Source organism: Cyrtonyx montezumae, unplaced genomic scaffold (assembly GCF_038088225.1).
Source record: "Cyrtonyx montezumae isolate F1298 unplaced genomic scaffold, pur_monq_1.0 scaffold_2, whole genome shotgun sequence".
Taxonomy (NCBI): Eukaryota; Metazoa; Chordata; class Aves; order Galliformes; family Odontophoridae; genus Cyrtonyx; species Cyrtonyx montezumae.
This window is the reverse complement of record NW_027071936.1, coordinates 41,206,938-41,213,891: the sequence shown is the minus strand read 5'-3', so window position 1 is coordinate 41,213,891 and position 6,954 is coordinate 41,206,938. Positions and strand designations below refer to the sequence as shown.

At 37.8% G+C, this 6,954-nt stretch overlaps 1 protein-coding gene across 8 annotated transcripts in view; it reads left to right on the top strand.

Moving 5' to 3' along the window:
• The first annotated feature begins 6,583 nt into the window (after positions 1-6,583).
• Positions 6,584-6,954, top strand: part of PCM1 (pericentriolar material 1) — a 43,172-nt gene continuing 42,801 nt past the window's right edge. For 6 of the 8 annotated variants that reach the window (XM_065736981.1, XM_065736980.1, XM_065736977.1 and 3 more), the window contains exon 1: positions 6,585-6,773. The gene's annotated coding sequence lies outside the window, so the exon portion shown is untranslated. Of the gene's footprint in view, positions 6,774-6,954 lie in introns of all 8 variants that reach the window. The other 2 variants (XM_065736974.1, XM_065736973.1) reach the window with 1 other exon arrangement.

The following is a 6,954-nucleotide window of genomic DNA, read 5'->3' as shown; positions in this document are numbered from 1 at the left end:
AAACAAATTGCAGGGGACTACAAGTAGATTCTCTATAATTTAATGTTTTTAAACTAAGACTAGATGTCTAAAATCTATGGCTGTGGTTCAGTTAAGCATGACTAAATTCAGAGCAAGAGTTATATACAGCATAATTCAGATCTATGTTATTCAGGAGGTCTACAAGCTATATATCAACTGAGTTATTTTACAAGAATAAATATATTAAATAGAAGATTCTTTTAAAGAATATTTAAATAGAAGTAAAATAAGCACAAAAGGAAAAGACCTGGCTGTTCACACGAACCTCATTGCTGCTCTTGGGAGAGTTTTCACAGAAGTGAAAAAAAAGCATGCAGGGATTGTTAATTATTTTTATCAGGTTTTTGACAGAAGTATACTCAGAGAATAAAATTATATTCTTTGCTTTAATGCTAAATCAAAAATCAATATGCTTATTACCTCCCTCAAACAAGGCAAAATCCACTGCCTGTTATTTTTGGAACTGTTCTCAAAAAATAGCTAACAAAATGCAGTAAACTTTGCTCCAAATATGTTAGAACTTTCAGCTGTGTACTTGATGTTTTATCTGGCAGCAGATCAACAGCTTATAAAAACAGAGAATACATGGTAGATAATGTGTTCATATCACCCTTTTATCATTCAGTCTTAAAAGAAATTGCAAGCACATGAGAAGCTTTTGTGGTATACTGAATCATCAGTTTTCTGTGATAAATTCTAATGTAAGTGTTAAATGCTATTTATAAAACTGATTTTTATCTAGGAAAGTTTTAAATCACAAATGTCACACAGGAACTTGAGAGGATCAGAGATTGTACAGCTATGACACGGTAACTTTGTGCTTGCCAAAAAAGTACTTTCATTCCATCTGTTACAAATTAATTTGTTTATACTCTTTTCTGGATTGTTGTTTAATGCTGAGGATAAAATAGAAGACATGTAATTGACTCCAGTTGAGGACTGACTCAAATCAAATTTGAAAACATGCATTCAGCATTGCATATCCAACAAGGGGCAAACAGTCTTTCATGTCTTTGAAATAGTAACAACAAAATGCTTTTAAGTGTCAGCTTAGTTACCTATTTTCTGAGTATTAACCCCAATAATGTGTAAATTTAACTATAGTTTGTTTTTCGTTTTGTCACTGAAATGGAGTTGAAATCAAAGATGAGCCAACCTCAGCTTTATGCACTTTTTCCTTTATGTTCATGCTTTTATAGATAGCTTCCTTTACAAAAAAAAGTTTAGTTTTTCCATTGACTAATTCAAATTGTCTCCTATATTTATAAGAAAATCTGGTTCATAATTGCTAACATTCCAGTTGCTAGAATACTGTCCTCATGTTGTAATTTTATTCCACAAATAAAAATGCTGCATAAGAAATTAACACAAATTTCTCATGGTTCTTTGCATAGCTGGCTGACATGTTACATAGCTTCCAGTCTTCCAGAGACCATTGAAGGTGATTACAACTCTTAACTTGAGTGGGGTTATTTTAGATTATTTAACAGTTTGCTTGGACTGTATTTACTTAAGATTAGCTCACAAATTAAATGAGTAAAATAAGGAAAATCTGCACTGGATTTAGTCAATAGTTTGGCCTGCTGTAATAAGTTATATCCACTGAATTTCTAAAAGAAGAATGTTTTATATCAATTTGGAGCCACACATGAAAAAACAATGTGTCATACTAACTTCAGCATCAATAGATTCTCAATACCCCATCAATTACTCAAGCTATTCAGCACTTCAGGATTCCAATGGCATAATCTACAACAATTTGAAGGGAGTCCTATTTTGTTAAAAGGCCTCATCTCTCTTACATGTACTACTCATTTACCTAAAAGGTTACATCAAAGTGTTAAAGTAGCTACAAAACCATATTAACTTCAAGTGACGTGCTCTTAGTCGTAAACTCATGAGATGTTCATAATGGGTATTTCTGCTGTAGTTATTGCTATTTTCAGGATGGCCTGTGAAGTTCTGCTGTACCAAACATAACAAGCCAACAAAATGATTCTGTATCATTGTTTATTTTTCCAATTCTCCACTTATTTGTCACTACCACAAATTCCTTCTTACTTTTTTTCCCTACCACTGTTCTACTGTCAATTTTTTCTCTCATTGTTGCCTTCCTTTGATATTTTACTGTTCTACTTCCTTCATTCCAATGATGTGCAGTTCCATGAGATAACATACCATGTCACTTCAGTGGTGTTCAGACTTCAGAAGAATCTGAAGAATCTACATGATCCACCAGAGGCTTCATTCAGCCTTTAAAGTAGACAGTGGCCATTTATTGCTTCACTTGTTCAAGGTATATCATGCACTTGTTTATGCATTACAATTAACTATTCCTTTCTGAGTTTATAAATATTTTTCTTTTCAATGTCAGATGAGTTAGAGTGCTACAAGCCAGTACTTTGCTTACTTTTGGACAGAAAAAAGCTTAAAAGCTCTTGATTCTTTTAACATGCAGTCTTCAAAATGGCTTGCCACAATTCCATTGAGAGCAGTGGGAGAGGCAAATTAGGCCAAAAATACTGAAGTTAATTTATAAATTTCTACAGATTACATCTACTGTAAATACATTGCACAGAGTGAGCAGGAACTGTACTTTACAATGCAATCATACAAATAACAGATCTCTAAATTTTGCATAACTGCATGATGAATTTGAAATGTTAGGACAATGAATGTGATTCCCTGATGAAGCCAAGAAGAGAAATAACAATGAAGTCATTTTTTTATGTACTGTTCTAAGGTACAACAAAACATTGTCTTTAATCAACCTCATTTGTGTTGTATTCTAAGAAACATGTATAAAATTGAAACATTATACAGAAATCAGCAACAAGCCTTCATTATCATAGACAGTAAGTAAATTCAACATACTTAAACATCATTTTTATAACACTCAAAATATTGGGAAACCTTGATGTTTCTCATTTAAAAATGTAAAATGAGTGGTTACCCCCATAGACAGTAGCAACTGCAGTATTATTAGCATAGATAGAGCATAGAACAGAAGTTAAAGATGTAGATCTGTACACATCTCAAATATGAATTAAGCTCTGTGTGGAAGAGTATATGGTAGACAGGTGACTTGCTGAAGATATCAGTGCAAGAGCAAGGAAGAATATTCTTGTCCTTTCAGTCAGTTCAGAGGGAGAAATATATATGATACTTCCAACCTATACAATCATTAAATCTTTCTTCTGCTTATTTAGTAGTTTTTTCTCTTCAATCTAACAGGTGTTTAGATTGTGACTCCAGAAATCTAAATAACATGGACAATGTTGTGATGCACCATGACCATACCAGGTATTATGAATTAAAGGCAGTTCCTACTTAGTTGTTTGAAGAATCTGCAAATAAGCTCATTCAACTCAAATCTATCATTTCAGAACAGCCAATTGTTTTATGTGCTTTTGTTAGCCAGAGAATGATCTGATGTTATTACTGAACTGGAAGCAGGAAAAAAGTAAACAAAACTGTTAAAACTAAGAATACAAAATATCAAATTAATGTTGAACTTAACAATGAACAAAGATGGACAAAGATTAAGCACTGAATTTGGAAGTTGGTTGTGAAACTGGATCTGAAATTAAAGGTGGAACGGTGCTTACAATCTTGCTAATTTCTGTGCTATAGAGACCTACTTTAAAATGATATTTAAAGCAGGCTGTAATGTAGCCTGTCTTGAAAGTGGAAAATTAGAATGCTTATGTTCCTAGGGCTTCTTAGGCAGAGCAACAGCAGGCCTCCTGATGTGTTTTGGTTGTGAGAAATAAGCATGCTTAATAAAACCAAGCTGATTAAAATTGGTGGGGTGGAGACAAGACAAACTTAGAAAACATCTTTCCAATCTAATGTTGTGTGAAAATAGGAAAAAGAATAACTTTAGTACAGTAGTCTGATAGATGGTATGTAGCCATATTTTATGGCAGGCAAAGCCTGGCCAGTTTCATTTTTGGAAAAAAACTTTGTAGTTGTCTGCTTCTTTATTTTGTCACTATTTCAACAAAATGCTGTGACAACTACTGCCTTCACTTCAATGACATTAAATATGAGGAGTTGTTAGGGAGAATTATCTCTCTTCACTCTCAGTTAAACTCTAACCCTTCACTTCTTGTCTTCTGGTCTTTACATGTCCATATTCTGTTTACTTCTATACTGAATGGAAAGAAAGCATAATTAACAAGAGAAGGACAGCAGATGTACAAGGGAAAATCATCAAATCATCACATCTGACATAGTCCAATTTAACTGGGAGATTGAAAGCATCTCAAAACCTAATTAATTCAGGTTTTGTGAGGTTGCATTCATTAGTGTGTCCATTGATGTAACCACTTAAAGAAATCATTGCAGGAGGAATTAGTGTCAGTGTAGAGGTTTGTTAGCATAGAAATGGGACTTCCCAAGTAAAGTATGGGGTTTTGTTTTTTGACAAAACATTCTATGAGCCATATTGTATTGGCTCACAGTTCTATCCAAATCCTGAGATGCTATTTTAGAACCATAATAGAGTGAAATTTAATGTTTCTTGCAGTGTAATGAAGGTACCTTATTACTTATTATTCCTTTTCTAGTCCTCCAACTGCAATGAAAAAGTTGGTGTTGATGAGCTGGCACTGTTCTATTTCTCTGGAGTTTTAGTTATTTACTTATTTCAGTAAGAACAAACTCACAGCCAATTCCAGAAGAGAGATAGCAAAGCAAAAAGAAGAGAAAAATAATTCTCAAATATCAGGTAAAAATCAGTATGATGATCCTGTAAGTGCCCAGAGGAGACATGCTATCAATATATTACATGTAATTATAAGGAAAAGAAAATGCACAGCTATGACACCTAGGTGACTACAATAAAGACATTGTTACCAAAGTGCTCTATTGTTTTTGTATTGTTTTTCCTTATCTTACAACTTGTCTGTGTATATTTTTAAGAGAAATTACAGTTAAAAAGAAAAAAATATATAAAATGGTAGTCATTCTACTATGGTATTTTTTCTCTTAAATTCTGCTTCCACCTGCTGGGCAGTAGGGGGTATGCCACTGTGACAACAGAAAGCCAACGGCAGCCTTACCGACATCGTAAAGCATGGTACCCGAAGCCAGGATAAAATAACATTAAGTGTTAGTATAATATAGATGAAGAATACCTATTCATTACATGTGGAGTTTCCACAAATCTGTTGCAGATTCTTTTTGAAGTGATTTCCCTTACAGGCATACAGTGATGTAGCCAATAGTAGAAATTGGAGCAAAGTGCTGTGATCACTCACCTTTCACATACTGCATGTGGTACAGAACAATTCCTTCAATTCCAGTGCATCTGCTGGAGTAAAAAAAAGGTTATATATATATACGTATATGTAGGAACATTACACTGATTTTTCACAGAGATTTTATTCCTTTACTAAGTTACAATGTCTTTTTTTTTTCCTGGATCAAAACATTCATACAGGTGATAATGCATGGGGATTTAACTGTACTTCTACTACTGGTAAATTACTGGTACTGATACTACCAGGCAGTATCAGTAGGATGCCTCTGGCCCAGGATGAACTGTGAGGTTTAAGCAATATTTTGTTTCTGCTCTAGAAGCTCAGTGTAAGATATAACCTGAACACTGTAGCTTGCTTCTCCTGTTGTGGCAATGGGATGCACCCTCATGCCTTCAACTGTAGTACAAGTACTATTAGCTTGTCTGGAAAAGTAACTGATAATTGGAAGTGGAGGGTGCAAGTTGAGCCACCTGAGGGCTGGTAACAATTCTGCAATTTATTGACCAGCAACAGCTGGGTGATAATTGTTGGAGTGTAACTGCAAACCATAGTTTGGCAAGCACTCTTTAAAAAAAAGTAAATAAAATGAGAACTATCAGTTTTAATAGTGCCTAATTCTTTTCTTCCCCTATGTTCCCCCTTTTCCCCAAAGAACAGTTAAGAACCTAGACCTGCGTACCACAGGCTGCAAAGCAAGTAGCTGAGCACTATTATACCAATGCAGAAAATTCGTTGGGAAGGATTATAATGATTTCCTCCTTTCCACCATTGTCTTTTTCAGCTGTAAATTCTTGTAGGTGACCAAACAAAAAATGCAGACACAAACACTCTAAGTTGGTATTGCCCTAACAAGAACCTCTTTCACGGCTTGCAGTTTTGATGTTATTATTTTACCAGTCTACCAGACAAGTGGAATCACTTACAGAGTACACCACCGTTTTCGTATTTTATTTGAGAAGCAAAACGAGCCCGACGCTACGCAAACAGGCAACCCCCGCTCCTCCAGCGACAATTCGGTCCCAGTCCGGAGCGCTGTTCTGACTGAGAAACTACAGCTCCCAGGAGGCGTTGCGCGAGGGCAGGATCGGCGCGAGTGCGCCCGTTGGGCACTGCATGCTGGGATTTGGAGTTCTCTCCGCTGTGCTCTGGAGGCAGTCCTCGGCCGATTGCGCCGCGGGCCTGAGGCGCATAGGAGCGCGGGAAGAGCCGGCTGCGCGGCGCAGATGGCGCATGCGCAGCGCGGAGGGGCACGAGCGAGCCGCGTTACTAGGTAACGGTGTGTATCCGTCCGCGGGGGCCGCCTCCCGTTCCCCTGGAGGTGCGGCGAGCAAGATGGCGGCGGTAGGCTTTGAGGTGGTGCAGTGAGCGCCTCGGCCTCTGCTCGTCTTCGCTGCTGGAAGGTGAAGCCTTCCACCGGGCAGCCCGCGAGTGGTGAGCGGCGGTGGAGGAGAAACCGGGCTTGGGTGCCTTCCTTTCCGCTGCGAGGTGAGCTGAGCCCTTCAGAGGCCTTCAGGCCGCGGGGCCGCCTGTCGCCGGGTGGTGAGAACAGGGGCTTCGGAGCAAAGACCCGCCCTCCTCGTTGCCGGGGGCTCCGGCTCCGTGATGGAGCGGGCGGCCTTCGGCGTGCCTTGAGAACACCCGCAGCACTCCGGCGGCGGGAAGCGTG